At 33.4% G+C, this 17,148-nt stretch overlaps 1 protein-coding gene across 3 annotated transcripts in view; it reads left to right on the forward strand.

The window, feature by feature from the left end:
- The window catches only part of XRCC4 (X-ray repair cross complementing 4), a 385,456-nt gene that overhangs the window by 132,377 nt on the left and 235,931 nt on the right, over positions 1–17,148 (forward strand). The gene's annotated exons all lie outside the window — the stretch shown is intronic.

Consider the following 17,148-nt stretch of genomic DNA (forward strand, 5'->3'; position numbering starts at 1 on the left):
TGAACTAATTTTCTACTTCCATGGTTATGACATAAGCTTAATATTCTCAAAATCAATGTTGGGTTCATTTATTTAGTAAATATATTTTTGATTCTATTATGTGTGGAGTTTAGAAGAAAATAGAAAAATTTCTGTCTTTGTGGAGTTTAAATTTTAGTCAGACAACAAGAAAATGAATAAATTTAATATAAAATATGTTAAGTGATGAACAGATAATTAAACCAGGGAGAGATGACAGAAAATGTAAGGGAGGCATAGGATGAAGGCTGTGATTTTGTCCTGAGCACTCGAAAGGGCGTGGGTCGGAAGGTGATAGTCTGTATGTTGGGTGGACATCTGTGGCCGACAGAGCAGCTAATTACAGAGGCCCTGGTGTGGAGAGCTGGCTGGGTAGCTTCAAGCAGTAGTACTGAGGGACGTATGGAGAAAATGGAAAGATGGGAGTGCAGATCAGAAAGAGGCCAGATCATGTGTAGGGCCTTAGAGTAATGATTTCAACTTTACTTTGAGTTATAGTGGAGACTTTTGTAGAATTTTAAACAGGTAACATGATCTGATTTAAGTTTTATTTTTCAATTTAAAAAATGTATGGGGTAACATAGTTTAATAACATTATGTAAGTTTCACGTATATACTTCTATAATACATTATCTGTATATTACATTGTGTGTTCACCAGCCAAAGTCCAGTCTCCTTCTGTCACTATGTATTGTATTTGACCCCTTTTACCAGCTTCAGCTTTCCCCCACCCCCTCCCCCTCTGGCAACCATCATAGGGTTGTCTGTTTCTGAGTTTGTCTGTTTGTTGTATTTGTTCATTTGTTGCTTTCTGTTTTCTATCCCACATATGAGAGATATGGCTCTTTTCCTTTTTTGTCTGACTTACTTTACTTAGCATGATACTTTGAAGATCCATCTATGGCACTGCAAATAGCAATATTTCATTTTTTATGGCTTAATAGTAGCCCATTGTTTATGTGTACCATATTTATCCCGTCATCTATAGAAGGACACTTAGGTTGTTTCCATGTCTTGACTGTTGTAAATAATGTTTCACTGAACATGGGGTACATGTATTTTTACAATTAAGTGTTTTCAGTTTTAATAGGATTAATCTGGCTGTTGTGTTGAGAGTATACTATAGAGTGGCAAGCACAGAAGATATAACACATGGAAAGGTAGATCAATAATGAACGAAGAGATGAGAGTGGCTTAGACCAGACCAAAAGCAGTGAAGGTAATAATAGGCTGATTCTAGATATGTTTAGAGGCAGCAAGAGTTGCTGATAAAATGAGTCTGAGTCATGAAAGAAAGATAGGCACCAATAATAAAAGTTTGTTGGATTGAAATATAGAAGGCACACAGTTGACTTACCGTGTTGGGGAAGACTGAAAGAAGAAAGTTAAGGATTGTGTTTTAGAAACATTATTTCTGAGATATTGAATAGGGAGTTGAATATATGAATTTGAAGTTGGGGAGGATGCCCTTTTGAAGGTACAAGTAAGGAATTGGTAGAATACTGTCTCAAGGTAGATAAGAGAAGATGGGATCAAATTGACAAGTGGCAGGATTCATTTAACTAGGGGCATGGGCATAATGACAGAAAAGAAGGGAGAATAAATGTACAAACACACAGGAAGGTATCTAATTGCAATCATGGAAACTTACTGGTGTGGATTAAATTAGTTGATTTATTAATCTGACTAATTAGTTTTGAATTGTATCACACAATCTTGCTTTTGTACATCAGAGTCAAATTTCTTTTCATTGGAGGCAATGCTTGTTTTACATTAGTGACCCATTTAAAATTAACTCATTCTTTAATAATAAAATGTAATCAAAAGCTCACAAAGAATATCTGTACTCATTCCAATTTAAACATTCACAATTTTTATTAAATTCAATGGCCTTTGATTTTCTTCCTTATTCAGAGCATCTCACCAAGTAGATGAAAATTATTGTTGAAGAGAAAATGTGTGGTTAAATTTGGGTAAATGAGAATGGGGTCCTTTATGTGTTGTTTCTTTTAAGCAAATCTTTTTAAGTTAGTATTTAAATCTGGCAAAATTTCTCTTCCCTTCAAAAATGTTTAGTTCCTTGATTATTTTTTTACTTTACATGGCATATTTTCTTTAACTCATATCTAATTCATACATATATATTTGATGTATAGACCCCTAATTCTTTTTTTTTTTTTTGCATTTAATTGCTTTTGGCAAGTTTTGATGTCAAGAATTAAGAGCATTTTAATAGAGCTTTAACTATCCCTCTGCTTCTGCTTTAGTGAGGAATACTCAGGAAACTGAAGTTTGCTAGGAAAACAGTGAACCTCGGTTCTAAACTATTTGGTATTGAATTAAGAACCAGTTTCTATAGACCTGAGGAAAAACATTGTACATGTTAAACAGCAAAGCGAGCCTCCTTATAATTTACCATATTCAATAATTCATTCTTTTACAGAGAGAAAATATATTCTTAGAACATGGGATTTTTTTTTAATCACAGCTTTGTCTTTTGGTATTTTACATATTCTTACTACATGTGTGGGGCAGAGTTGTAACAATTTCTTTCTATACTTGTTCTTGACAATAAAATACTTATCCTTAGAGTATAAGTAAATATGTGAATTTATTTTAGATATTGCAGGTACATGTGTGCTTTTCCTATAATAAAAACAAGAGAAAAGGAAATCAATTGGATTTAATACATGTACTCAATCTTTCAGAAAGCCATTTCTACATTGTTAAATGTGTAAGTTGGCAGTAATTTTTATTATGTAAGTGTACTTTTATTATTTATTGTAACCAAATTTTTTCATGAGTTGTTCACATTACATCCCATCCTGCATGATAAAGAGGTTTTTGTGAGAGATCATTTAGTGATTCCACAATATTCATTCAAGAAAAAATATCTGTTTGAATATTTTATATATGTATTCAGAAGTAGGATATGAATATTATAGTTTCTATGAATAAGCAATCTGTTTTATTACTTTTTTCTCCAAATTTAAATTTTTTTCCCTATCATTAGGATTGTTGAGGAAATAACTAATGCCAAGTAATCCAATGTAATAAACTAAATCATGCTCATATGAACTATACCAAATAGTATAAAAAACTATTTATTAACAGTTTATTAGCAAAAAAAAGATCTCTGAAATATTCTGAGATTTAAGCATCCCTGTCTAGTCTATACCAGTGCAATAACTACATTTTATATTTTTCTATAGCAAAATTTACTTTTTGTATGTCTGGACCTACAGAATATCTAGAAGGTAACAATGGTATTACAAACTTTATTTCTTTAGATTAAGGTTGTTACTGGGATCTCTATTTCTAGCTCAACCCCTTCATTAAAAATGAAGATGGGCCGTTTTCACTCCCCATCTAGTGGTATTAACTCTTGTGACTTTAAGGATTTCCTAGTTAGTCAGGACTCCTCCTGGCTCCAAAGTGGGTTTTTTAAATTTGTTTGTTTGTTTTAATTCAATGGAAACTTGTTAGGTTATAGTAGATATTATAAAACAACAGTTGATGTCTATGATTGTTGAGATGCTTCAAGTTGAACTAGGTCCTCTGAATAATAGAACCTCACCAAAATATATATAGATATAAACATAATTAATATAACATTTGAGTGCCAGAACTATCAGTAATACATCTAAAGTTGCCTGCCATTTACCCCAACTATATCTGATATAACCTAAAAATAATTTATGATTATGCATATTTTATATTTTTCATAATCATTTGATATTCTAATAATAGAACTGTATGTGAAAAGTTTTTAAATGTATATGAATATTCTTTGAATTTTAGTCATTATTAGCAAACATTTTAAAGTTGTAATATAATTCAAAATGCATATGAATATTTAGTGGAAAAGTTGCATTTATTTCATAGAAATAGGGTCTTTCTTGTGAAGCAATTTGAAAACTTACTTGACTCCTAAAGAGGAATTATTTTAATGGTCTCAATTATTTTAAGTTATCTATTATTTCTAGTTATTCAAATAATCAATATTTTAAAATTATAATTAGTTTTATTAGTAGAAATTGACAGTCTTTCTTACAATTAGAAACCAATGAAATCAGCCTTGCTTAAAAGTACAAATAAGAGAAATATTTATTCTAGAAAGTTTTATCCATATTAGCTTCACATTAAAGGTACACAACCACTAAAAACAAATAAAATAAGCTTTCTTGTTACTTTTCTGCATAATTATTACTTCGAGATTAGCACATTAGTTTAATTATTCCTGCTTCTTAACCAACCAGAATGTCCCTGTGAAATTGCTATCAGTAATTTAGGCTTCTTCTTAGTTGGTGGGCTTCCTGAAAGGAAGTGTGATTATAGAAAAGCCTTTTTGAAACTAAATGAATGACTATGTCAAACAGTTGATGAATACTGATATACTAGCTTTTAAAAATAGAACAGAATCCAAAATTTCCAAGTATCAAAGAGCTTGTTGCCTCGAATAGTGAATGTCTCTTCACAGAGGGGATAACAACATGTACTGCCAAAGAGATTACTCACAAGTTCAGCTTTACAATCACAGATTCTTCCCTTAATGCTATCCAACTTGTGTCATAGACTTACTTATTTATAAATTGTAAATAAAAATCTTGATTTAATAAATAATAAAGTCTATCACAAAACTGGCAAAGCAATTTGAGTGTATTTCCTAGCAATGTGGGCTTTTCCACATTAGTAGTGTTGCTGGAGAATGACATTATATGCCTGAGAAATCTATCTTGTATAGTTCTATATCTTCTATGTAGTTCAAGCTCATTATTTTTCAAATGAAAGAACAGAGGCTCAGAAAGGTTAAATGCTTTGGTAACTCAGGAGAGGAAAATGAGATAGTATTTGCCTTTTATAACAATAAATTAACCACATTTCACATCTCTTTTGAGATAATGTAAAAATCCTTAGAAATTTTCTAACATTAAGGAAATTGCCATTGATGCAGTAGAATAAGGAGAACACTTTTTCTCCCAAAGGGAAGGGAGGTATTATTTGTATATAAATTCTCCAGAAAGATATTTAGCATCATCAGATTAAACAATTAAAATATATCGCTTGTGGAGAAAATTCCAGAATCTACATATTTTTATTGAGTTTATTCTTTATGTTTTTGTTGAGATATAATTGACATATAACATTGTATAAGTTTAAGGGGTATAATATGTTGACTTGATATATTTACATATTAAAGTATGATTATCACTATGCAGTTAACTAACATCTCTCTCATGCCACATATTTATCATTTCTTTTTTGTACTGAGAACAATTACAATATAATCTCTTAGCAACTTTGGTAATACAGTATTGTTGACTATAATCACTATACTATACATTAGATTTCTAGGACTTATTTTATCTAGTGGTTGCAAGTTTGTACCCTTAAACAACATTTCTCCAGTTTCCCCACCCCCATTCCTCTGGTAGCTACCATTTTATTTTTTTCTTTTATGTCCCAGTACAGCCCAAGCTCTGCGTCGATCAGGTGTCCCTGATTCGACTTCCCCGTGCAGTGAGACACTCCTACTGATCAGCAGGCTGGCAGCCTTTTTGAGACTACTCTTGAGGCTGCTATGAGGATGCTACTAATAATTGCCGACACTACCTGCCACTGAAGGAAAGACACAACTGACACACAGAGTTAGTTGCAAGATCACACAGGCAATTTATTACTCACAAATCCTTCTGGCATGCCTGGGTACAGCTTAAGGGGGCCCGTCAGTGTGCTCCTCTCTGCTGTCTTTGGTCAGAGCTCAGAGCGGCGTGGAGACAGTCCATGTTCACGTTGGAGTCTGGGCGACTACTGCAGCCGGGGCCCCTCAGCTTTAGTACCTTTTCTGGCCAATGCCTTCTAACAGGTGTCAATCTACAGGGTTATCACCTCAAACCACCTTTTTGGGAGTTTCTCGCAGGGAACCCCTTTTATGTTAATCTACTGAAATGTTACATCAAACCACTTTTTAAGATGTTCTTATTTACGTTAACTTACAGTTATGACATCAAGCCACCTCTTATCTATGTATAACTTCACACACACACTAACTGGGCCCTGCTCGAAAGTCAGTGTCTGTATATTACATCTGCACCCACTATATTAATTCCTATCCAGATGGCATAACTTTATTTAATTTCCTTAATTTTTTAAATATTATATCTTAATTACTTTTATATATCTTCCATATTTTTGTTTTTATATTTCTTTATATTACTACAACATTATATTACTAAAACATTTTATAAATTCAGCTTGTTTAGATTCCAGATATAAATTATAACATACAGTATTTTTTTGTCTGACGTATCTCACTTCCTCACTTCCTTTGTATGTTAATTGCTTCAGATTTTGACTTAATATTTATTTACCTGAGAATTCTTAATTGTACCATTAGTTGTTAGCAAATCTATGATAATTTCTCTATACCCCACTGTTAAAATATAACTGATAGAACCACCTATCAGCAATCACTTCTACATCTTTATATGTTATTAGACAAATAAAAAGAAATTCTATTAAGAACATTTGTCACTGGCTCTGGATAAATGAGGAGGTTGGCAAATCCTCTCCCCCAAAAAGTAACTAGATAAAACCCCAAATATTTCAATGCTCTTTAAATTCACAAAAGGCAAAAAGCAATATGAAGTGTTTGTGCTTGAGAAGTTGCTGAAATACAGGTAAGAACTGGAAATCTGTAGAGTTCTTACATAGCGCTGCCCCCATTGCTGTTGCCCTACTTCTTATTTCCTCAGCTTGGTCAGTGTGGAAGTTTTGTCAAGACCTGGGTGGGCATGAGGACTGACAGCTGTTATGTCTGGATGAAAGAGAGCTCACTTAATTAGTATTGGAGTGTGATACATCCACAGTGGTGTTGGTGGAAGTAATGATGTTGGCAGCAGTTGATAAGTGGGTTGGACCAATGGATGTTCTAATCTGAGGTTAGCCAGCTAGGAGGCTACAACTGTACCAGCTTCAAGCATCTACAACTAGGATTTTATAGAGTATGGCGACTTGACATAACTTATCATTTCTATGATGTTTCAATGGGCAATACATATAAAAGAAAAAATTACATGGTCACATAATTAAACAAATTCTTTTTCTTTTTTGAATAACTTCTTTGTCTTGAATATGCTAATGTGCATAGTGATGAAGGATATAATATGCTGTGAAACAATTCTCAAAATTGTAAGACCTTAGGAATTTTTTCACTATTCCATGCAACTCATGTGAGAAATGTTGCTTTAGAGAACTTGCTCAAGAAAACACAGCTAGAAAGGTGGAGAGTTAGAGTTCCAACCCCAAGTAGTCTGACCTCAGAGTGCACCTCTGAGGCCCTTCCTCTGCTCAAGTTCTTCGGACTTATTAAATAGAACACAAATTTGTTAAAATCTTAGAACCTGTGAGTATGGTTTTATATTTTAAAGTCAAGTATATTTGATACCTTGATTTTTATACCCCATCACCTTTTTTCATTGTTGTAACATGTATTTAAATTTGCCATATATTTTAGACCTCAAAAAGCATTATTATTTGAAAATAAAATTATATAACGCTTCTAAAAAGAAAGGGTAGCATGTATGACCTCTTTTTCTTATCAGAATGAGTATACATTAAAGATGTAGCTGGATGAATCTAATGCACCATTAAGATGAATGTGAAGGTTCATATCTCCGCTAGTTTGATGGCAAAGCAAATAAGGCAGGGGAAGGATGATATACTCAGTTTTCTATTAAAAGGCTTAGGTGAAAAGGTAAGTATTAAATAAGTATTAAATAACACTACTAAATGTCCATCTAGACATTTAAAAATATATAGATTTATAGTTTTAAATACAAATTTATACTCTATGCTAGTTTACATTAGATGGTTGATATAAAATTATATCTTTCTGGTAAATTGACTATTTTATACCAGTATCTCTCACTGTGTCTAGTAATACTTCTTAAAGTTATTTTTGTCTGATAATGCTATGGCTATATTAACTTTCTTTCTTTTTTTTTTTTTTTTTTTTTACAGAGACAGAGAGAGAGTCAGAGAGAGGGATAGTCAGGGACAGATAGACAGGAACGGAGAGAGATGAGAAGCATCAATCATTAGTTTTTTGTTGCGACACCTTAGTTGTTCATTGATTGCTTTCTCATATGTACTTTGACCGTGGGCCTTCAGCAGACCGAGTAACCCCTTGCTCAAACCAGTTACCTTGGGTCCAAGCTGGTGAGCTTTGCTCAAAGCAAATGAACCTGAGCTCAAGCTGGCGACCTTGGTCTCGAACCTGGGCCCTCAGCATCCCAGTCCAATGCTCTATCCACTGCGCCACCGCCTGGTCAGGCTAACTTTCTATTCTTTGGTATTTACATATATTTTTCCATGTTTCCCACTCTGTTCTTTTCAACTTTGCATATATTTCATATCTGTTCTTTGTTAGCAACATATAGTTGTTCTTTATAATGTCTGATAATCTTTGTCTTTTAACTGGAGTGATGACTGAAATAATTTGTAGTTGATGTAGTTATTATTTTATATTTATATTATATTTAGCTCTACTGAGATAGTATTTGCTTTTTATTTTATTTTTCCATTTCTACCCTCATTAACTTGTTAATTATTGACTCTTATATTTTTGTTTTAGTGGTTACCCCAGAGATGGCAACATACATCAGTGACCTGCTATAGTCTAATGTAAATTTAATGTACTAGATAACATTAGGACTTTAGGTCACATTAATGCCACTTAACACTATCACCTTTATTCATTGTTGTAACATATATTTAAATTTGCCATATATTTTAGACCTCATAAAGCATTATTGTAGTTTTGAATAGTCAATATTCACTTATGTTTATTCACAGCTTTACCTTATTATTTATTTATTTTTTCATTACGTGTTTTCATTCAGGATTATGTATTTATTTAATCTTAGAGAACTTTCATTAATATTTGTTTTAGTGCATAGTCAGCTTTTGACAAATTCTCTTAGTTTTGGTTTTTTGGTAAGCCTATAGTTTGAAAGGAATTTTGCTGATAGAGAGCTCAAGGTTTACAGTTGTTCTTTTTTAGCACTTTGATAATGTCACTACCTTGTTTTCTGGCTTTTTTTTGTTCTTATTAAGGAGTTATCTCTTAGTCACACTGATGTTCCTATGAAGTTAATGTCTTTATTCTTGCTAACTTTATCCTGGGGCTTTGGTGTTTAGCAGCTTTTCTCTGATGTACCTACTTGTACTTTGCATGTGTCTGTTTCCTGTTTGAGATTTGTAGAGCTTCCTGAATTGGTGGCTTGAAATATTTAGTCAGTTTTAGAGAATAATTGGCCAATAATTTTTCAAATATTGATTCTATCCTGTTCTTTCTCTTCTCTCTTTCTGGGAATCCAATTACACTAACATTAGACTTTTCTATATGTAAGAGTTTTCACTGTGTTTCTTATGGTATTTTCTGTAATTTCAATTTTTTTTTAATTTCAATTCTTTTAGATTTGTGTGCTCCAGTTGATATTTTTTTTCAACTGATCTACTTTGTTTATTGAAATTACCAAATTCTGTTAATTTGGTCTTTACTTCTTTTCCTTATAGATGATGAGTCAATTAGCATGTATTTTAATCGATTATTAAGGATTAAAAGGAATGCAATAATTAAAAACTTAATTAGTGTATTTGATTTTTGTGTTTGCCCGTATTGGTTTACTGATGACAGATGTATATAGTATACTTTGAAAATGTTTTTACCCCATTCATGGCACATGTCAAAATATATAAAAATGCACAAACTAATATTAAGCATGTTGCAGTTCTATACTAAATACAGATGTATTAAACCTTAAGTAGTTAGGAAATAGTTATCTTAAATTATTTAAATGTTTTTTCTTGGTTAGCACTGTGCTCTGTGACATGCATTGTCATGATTGTTGTCTATTATGAATTGTTTAGCTTGTTCTCCATTTGTGATGATTTCAGCTACCAGTAACAAAGACTCTATTATAGGTGACAATAAGGAGTTTATTAACTCACATAGTGAACTTGAACACAAAGAATTTCCATGGTTGGATAATTCATTATGTCCCAAATGTCATAGAGAAAAAGGTTTTTGGTTTTTTTTGTTTTGTTTTGTTTTTTATCTTTGTATTCTCTTCTCTTCAGGACTTTTCCCTCCTGTGGAAAAATACAAGATGGCTGCTTCATCATCATATCAATATATTTATATAAATTTCTTGTTAGGGCTTGCTAAGGAATTGCCACAGACCCTTTTCTGAAACCATCACTTATAAAGAGAATAGCATACCTTAAATACTTGGCTTAAGTAGTCAAGACTTTATTCTTTTTTTTTTTTTTTTTTATAAATTTTTATGAATGTTAATGGGGTGACATCAATAAATCAGGGTACATATATTCAAAGAAAACATGTTCAGATTATCTTATCATTCACTTATGTTGCATACCCATCACCCAAAATCAGATTGTCCTCCTTTTATTTAGTTTTCTTTGTGCCCCTCCCCCTCCCCCTCTCCTCCTTCCCTCCCACGCCCCCCCTACCCCCCACCCCTGGTAACCACCACACTCTTGTCCATGTCTCTTAGTCTCATTTTTATGTCCCACCAATGTATGGAATCATGTAGTTCTTGGTTTTTTCTGATTTACTAATTTCACTCCGTATAATGTTATCAAGATCCCACCATTTTGTTGTAAATGATCCGATGTCATCATTTCTTATGGCTGAGTAGTATTCCATAGTGTATATGTGCCACATCTTCTTTATGCAGTCTTCTATTAAAGGGCTTTTTGGTTGTTTCCATGTTTTGGCCACTGTGAACAATGCTGCAATGAACATGGGGCTACATGTGTCTACGTATCAATGTTTCTGAGTTTTTGGGGTATATACCCAGTAGAGGGATTGCTGGGTCATAAGGTAGTTCTATTTTCAGTTTTTTGAGGAACCACTTTCTTCCATAATACTTTCTTTTATAATGGTTGCACTACTTTACAGTCCCACCAACAGTGAATGAGGGTTCCTTTTTCTCCACAGCCTCTCCAGCATTTGCTATTACCTGTCTTGTTGATAATAGCTAATCTAACAAGTGTGAGGTGGTATCTCATTGTAGTTTTTTTTTTTTAATAAATTTTTATTAATGTTAATGGGATGGCATTAATATTTCAGGGTACATATATTCAAAGAAAACATGTCTAGGTTATCTTGTCATTAAATTATGTTGCATACCCCTCACCCAGAGTCAGATTGTCCTCCGTCACCCTCTGTCTAGTTTTCTCTGTGCCCCTCCCCCTCCCCCTAACTCTCTCCCTCCCTCCCTCCTGCATCCTCCCTCCCCCCACCCCTGGTAACCACCACTCTCTTGTCCATGTCTCTTAGTCTCGTTTTTATATTCCACCAATGTATGGAATCATGTAGTTCTTGTTTTTTTCTGATTTACTTATTTCACTCCATATGATGTTATCAAGATCCCACCATTTTGCTGTAAATGATCTGAAGTCATCATTTCTTATGGCTGAGTAGTATTCCATAGTGTATATGTGCCACATCTTCTTTATCCAGTCTTCTATTGAAGGGCTTTTTGGTTGTTTCCATGTCTTGGCCACTGTGAACAGTGCTGCAATGAACATAGGGCTACATGTGTCTTTACGTATCAATGATTCTGAGGTTTTGGGGTATATACCCAGTAGAGGGATTGCTGGGTCATAAGGTAGTTCTATTTGCAGTTTTTTGAGGAACCACCATACTTTCCTCCATAATGGTTGTACTACTTTACATTCCCACCAACAGTGTATGAGGGTTCTTTTTTCTCCGCAGCCTCTCCAACACTTGCTATTACCGGTCTTGTTGATAATAGCTAATCTAACAGGGGTGAGGTGGTATCTCATTGTAGTTTTGATTTGCATTTCTCTAATAACTAATGAAGCTGAGCATCTTTTCATATATCTGTTGGCCATTTGTATTTCTTCCTGGGAGAAGTGTCTGTTCATGTCCTCTTCCCATTTTTTTATTGGATTGTTTGTTTGTTTGTTGTTGAGTTTTATGAGTTCTTTGTAAATTTTGGATATTAGGCCCTTATCTGAGCTATTGTTTGAAAATATCAGTTCCCATTTAGTTGGCTGTCTGTTAATTTTGGTATCGGTTTCTCTTGCTGAGCAAAAACTTTTTATTCTGATGTAGTCCCATTCATTTATCTTTGCCTTCACTTCTCTTGCCATTGGAGTCAAGTTCATAAAATGTTCTTTAAAACCCAGGTCCATGAGTTTAGTACCTATGTCTTCTTCTATGTACTTTATTGTTTCAGATCTTATATTTAGGTCTTTGATCCATTTTGAATTAATTTTAGTACACGGGGACAGGCTGTAGTCGAGTTTCATTCTTTTGCATGTGGCTTTCCAGTTTTCCCAACACCATTTGTTGAAGAGGCTTTCTTTTCTCCATTTTGCGTTGTTGGCCCCCTTATCAAAGATTATTTGACCATATATATGTGGTTTTATTTCTGGGCTTTCTATTCTGTTCCATTGGTCTGAGTGTCTATTTTTCCGCCAGTACCATACAGTTTTGATTATTGTGGCCCTATAATATAGTTTGAAGTCAGGTATTGTAATGCCCCCAGCTTCATTCTTTTTCCTTAGGATTGCTTTAGCTATTCGGGGTTTTTTATAGTTCCATATAAATCTTATGATTTTTAGTTCCATTTCTTTAAAAAATGTCATAGGAATTTTGATGGGAATTGCATTAAATTTATATATTACTTTGGGTAATATGGCCATTTTAATTATATTTATTCTTCCTATCCAAGAACAAGGAATATTTTTCCATCTCATTGTGTCTTTTTCTATTTCTCTTAGCAATGTCTTGTAGTTTTCGTTATATAGGTCCTTTACATTCTTTGTTATGTTTATTCCTAGGTATTTTATTTTTTTTGTTGCAATCGTGAAGGGGATTATTTTTTTGAGTTCGTTTTCTAATATTTCATTGTTGGCATATAGAAAGGCTATGGACTTTTGTATGTTGATTTTGTATCCTGCGACCTTACTGTATTGGTTTATTGTTTCTAGTAATTTTTTTGTGGAGTCCTTTGGGTTTTCGATGTATAGGATCATATCATCAGCAAAAAGTGATACCTTTACTTCTTCTTTTCCGATATGGATGCCTTTTATTTCTTTGTCTTGTCTGATTGCTCTGGTCAGAACTTCTAGCACCACGTTAAATAAGAGTGGAGAGAGTGGACAACCCTGTCTTGTTCCTGATTTAAGGTGGAAAGTCCTCAGTTTTACGCCATTTAATATGATGTTGGCTGATGGTTTATCATATATGGCCTTTATCATGTTGAGATATTTTCCTTCTATACCCATTTTTTGGAGAGTCTTAAACATAAAATTGTGTTGTATTTTATCGAAAGCCTTTTCTGCGTCTTTGATAAGATCATGTGGTTTTTGTTCTTTGTTTTGTTGATATGGTGTATTACGTTAACCGTTTTACGTATGTTGAACCATCCTTGAGATTCTGGGATGAATCCCACTTGATCATGATGTATTATTTTTTTAATATATTGTTGTATTCGATTTGCCAGTATTTTGTTTAGTATTTTAGCATCTGTATTCATTAGAGATATTGGTCTGTAGTTTTCTTTCTTTGTGCCATCCTTGCCTGGTTTTGGTATGAGGGTTATGTTGGCCTCATAAAATGTGTTTGGAAGTATTGCTTCTTCTTCAATTTTTTGGAAGACTTTGAGTAGAATAGGAACCAAGTCTTCTTTGAATGTTTGATAGAATTCACTAGTATAACCGTCTGGGCCTGGACTTTTATTTTTGGGGAGGTTTTTAATAGTTTTTTCTATTTCCTCCCTGCTGATTGGTCTGTTTAGGTTTTCTGCTTCTTCATGACTCAGTTTAGGAAGGTTGTATTGTTCTAGGAATTTATCCATTTCTTCTAGATTGTTGTATTTGGTGACATATAGTTTTTCATAGTATTCTACAATAATTCTTTGTATATCTATGATGTCTGTGGTGATTTCTCCTCTTTCATTTTGGATTTTATTTATTTGAGTCCTGTGCCTTTTTTCCTTGGTGAGTCTTGCCAAGGGTTTGTCGATTTTGTTGATCTTTTCAAAGAACCAGCTCCTTGTTTTATTGATTTTTTCTATAGTCTTTCTGTTCTCTATTTCGTTTATTTCTGCTCTGATTTTTATTATCTCCTTTCTTCGACTGGTTTTGGGTTGTCTTTGTTCTTCTTTTTCTAGCTCCTTAAGGTGTGAAGTTAAGTGGTTTACTTGGGCTCTCTCTTGTTTGTTCATATAGGCCTGAAGTGATATGAACTTTCCTCTTATTACTGCTTTTGCTGCATCCCAGAGATTCTGATATGTCGTATTTTCATTTTCATTTGTCTGTATATATCTTTTGATCTCTGCACTTATTTCTTCTTTGACCCATTCATTTTTTAAAAGTATGTTGTTTAGTTTCCATAATTTTGTGGGTTTTTCCTCCTCTTTTTTACAGTTGAATTCTAGTTTCAAGGCTTTATGATCAGAAAATATGCTTGGTACAATTTCAATTTTTCTAAATTTGCTGATATTGTCTTTGTGGCCCAACATATGGTCAATTCTTGAGAATGTTCCATGTACACTAGAGAAAAATGTATACTCTGTCACTTTGGGATGAAGTGTCCTGTAGATGTCTATCATATCCAGGTGTTCTAGTATTTCATTTAAGGCCACTATATCTTTATTGATTCTCTGTTTGGATGACCGATCTAGAGCCGTCAGCGGTGTATTGAGGTCTCCAAGTATGATTGTATTTTTGTTAGTTTTTGTTTTAAGGTCAATAAGTAGCTGTCTTATATATTTTGGTGCTCCTTGGTTTGGTGCATATATATTAAGGATTGTTATGTCTTCTTGATTCAACTTCCCCTTAATCATTATGAAATGACCATTTTTGTCTCTGAGTACTTTTTCTGTCTTGTAGTCAGCATTATTAGATATGAGTATTGCTACGCCTGCTTTTTTTTGGGTGTTGTTTGCTTGGAGTATTGTTTTCAGCCTTTCACTTTGAATTTGTTTTTATCCTTGTTGCTTAGATGTGTTTCTTGTAGGCAGCATATAGTTGGATTTTCTTTTTTAATCCATTCTGCTACTCTGTGTCTTTTTATTGGTAAGTTTAATCCATTTACATTTAGTGTAATTCTTGACACTTGTGGGTTCCCTGTTGCCATTTTATAAATTGCTTTCTGTTAGTTTTGTATCTTGTTTGATTCTTCTCTTTTGTTTTTCTATCATTTGTTTTTGTTTGTTTGTATTCCATACTTCTTTCTTCTGTTGCTACCTTTTTTAAGTCAAGTGTTTTTGTGGTGGTTTTTTCAAGGGTGGTTACCATTAAGTAATGAAAAGGGTACCTACCATATTCATTGTAGTACCCTTTCTTATGAGTATTTGTGCGCTTCATCGTCCTTTGCTACTGTTAATCTTCATCCTTTCTCCCCCTTTTTTTCTTTTGTTGTCACAGTTTAAGTTTGGTTTTATTGTTTTCTTGGTGGAGCTGTTACTTGTGGTTTTGTTTTCTTTTGTTCTTTGAATCTGGTTGGAAAACCCCCTTTAGTATTTCCTGGAGTGGGGGCTTTCTGATGATAAATTCTCTCATCTTTTCTGTATTTGTGAATATTTTTATATCTCCTTCGTACTTGAAGGATAGCTTTGATGGGTATAGTATACTTGGCTGAAAGTTTCTCTCTTTCAGGGCTTTGAATATTGGGGTCCACTCTCTTCTAGCTTGTAGAGTTTCTGCTGAGAAGTTTGATGATAATCTAATAGGTCTTCCTTTATATGTTGTATTCTTCTTTTCCCTGGCTGCCTTGAGAATTTTTTCTTTGTCATTGTTTTGTGTCATCTTCATTATGATGTGCCTTGGAGTGGGTTTGTTGGGGTTAAGAAAACTCGGTGTTCTGTTTGCTTCTTGAATTTGAGGCTTTAGTTCTTTCCACAGGCTTGGGAAGTTCTCATCTATTATTTGTTTGAGTATATTCTCCATTCCATTTTCTTTCTCTTCTTCCTCTGATATACCTATTATTCTTATGTTATTCTTTCTGATGGAGTCAGACAATTCCTGTAGGGCTTTCTCCTTTTTTATTATTTTTGAGTCTCTTTCTTCTTCTCTCTGTTGTGCCTCAAGTTGCTTGTCTTCTATTTCACTAATCCTATCTTCTATCTGGGCTGTTCTATTAGCTAAGCTTGTTATCTCGTTTTTCAGTTCGTGAATTGAGTTTTTCATTTCTGTTTGATTTGTTTTTATAGTTTCAATTTCCTTGGTAATATATTCTTTGTGATCGTTGAGTTGTTTTCTGATTTCCCTAAATTGCCTTTCTGTGTTTTCTTGTATATCTCTGAGTATTTTTAAGATTTCTATTTTAAATTCTCTGTCATTTGGCTCCAAGGCTTCCAGTATGTTAAATCTTTTCTCCATAGATCTTTCCACATCTATTTGTGTTACCTCTCTATCTTTTGTATCCATAATATTCGATTTCCTTTTTCTTATTGGCATCTGAAGGTGGTCTTGTTGATATTGTTAATTAGAATTAATAAAGAATAAAAAGGGGGGGGAAAAAAAAGAAAAACACTCCACACTCAAAACAAGTAATGATTTATTATTTTCCCCTTTTTCCTTTCTTCTTCTCCCCTCCTCTCACCTCTTTAGGTAAATATTGTGATGACCTGTGAAGTATATTATGCTAAATGGGACAAAAACTGCCTATAACAGAGGGCCTGATTTGGGGTGAAGAGTTCAAGGGGCAAAAAAGGGAGTAGGGACCTACTAAATGCAAAAAAAAAAAAAAAAAAAAAGGATATCTTAGACAAGCATAAAATGATTTGCTTGTAAGTGATGGTTGACTAAGAGATATAGTGAGAGGGATAAGAGGGAAACTGAAAAAAGGAGAGAAAAAATAATATTTAAAGAAGAAAAAAATAAAAATAATAAGTAAAAATCTGTTGTATTAAGTGGAGTGAAGACTAAATACAATGGAGACTTTGGGTTGGGAGGAATGCTAGTGAGTTAAAAAGCAATGTAAAAAGTACCCAAAATGCCACAAAAACAAACAAACAATGGAAAACCAAAAACAAAAGCAGAAAAGAAAAAAAAACAAACAAC

The sequence above is a fragment of the Saccopteryx bilineata genome, chromosome 4 (genome assembly GCF_036850765.1).
Source record: "Saccopteryx bilineata isolate mSacBil1 chromosome 4, mSacBil1_pri_phased_curated, whole genome shotgun sequence".
Classification (NCBI taxonomy): domain Eukaryota; kingdom Metazoa; phylum Chordata; class Mammalia; order Chiroptera; family Emballonuridae; genus Saccopteryx; species Saccopteryx bilineata.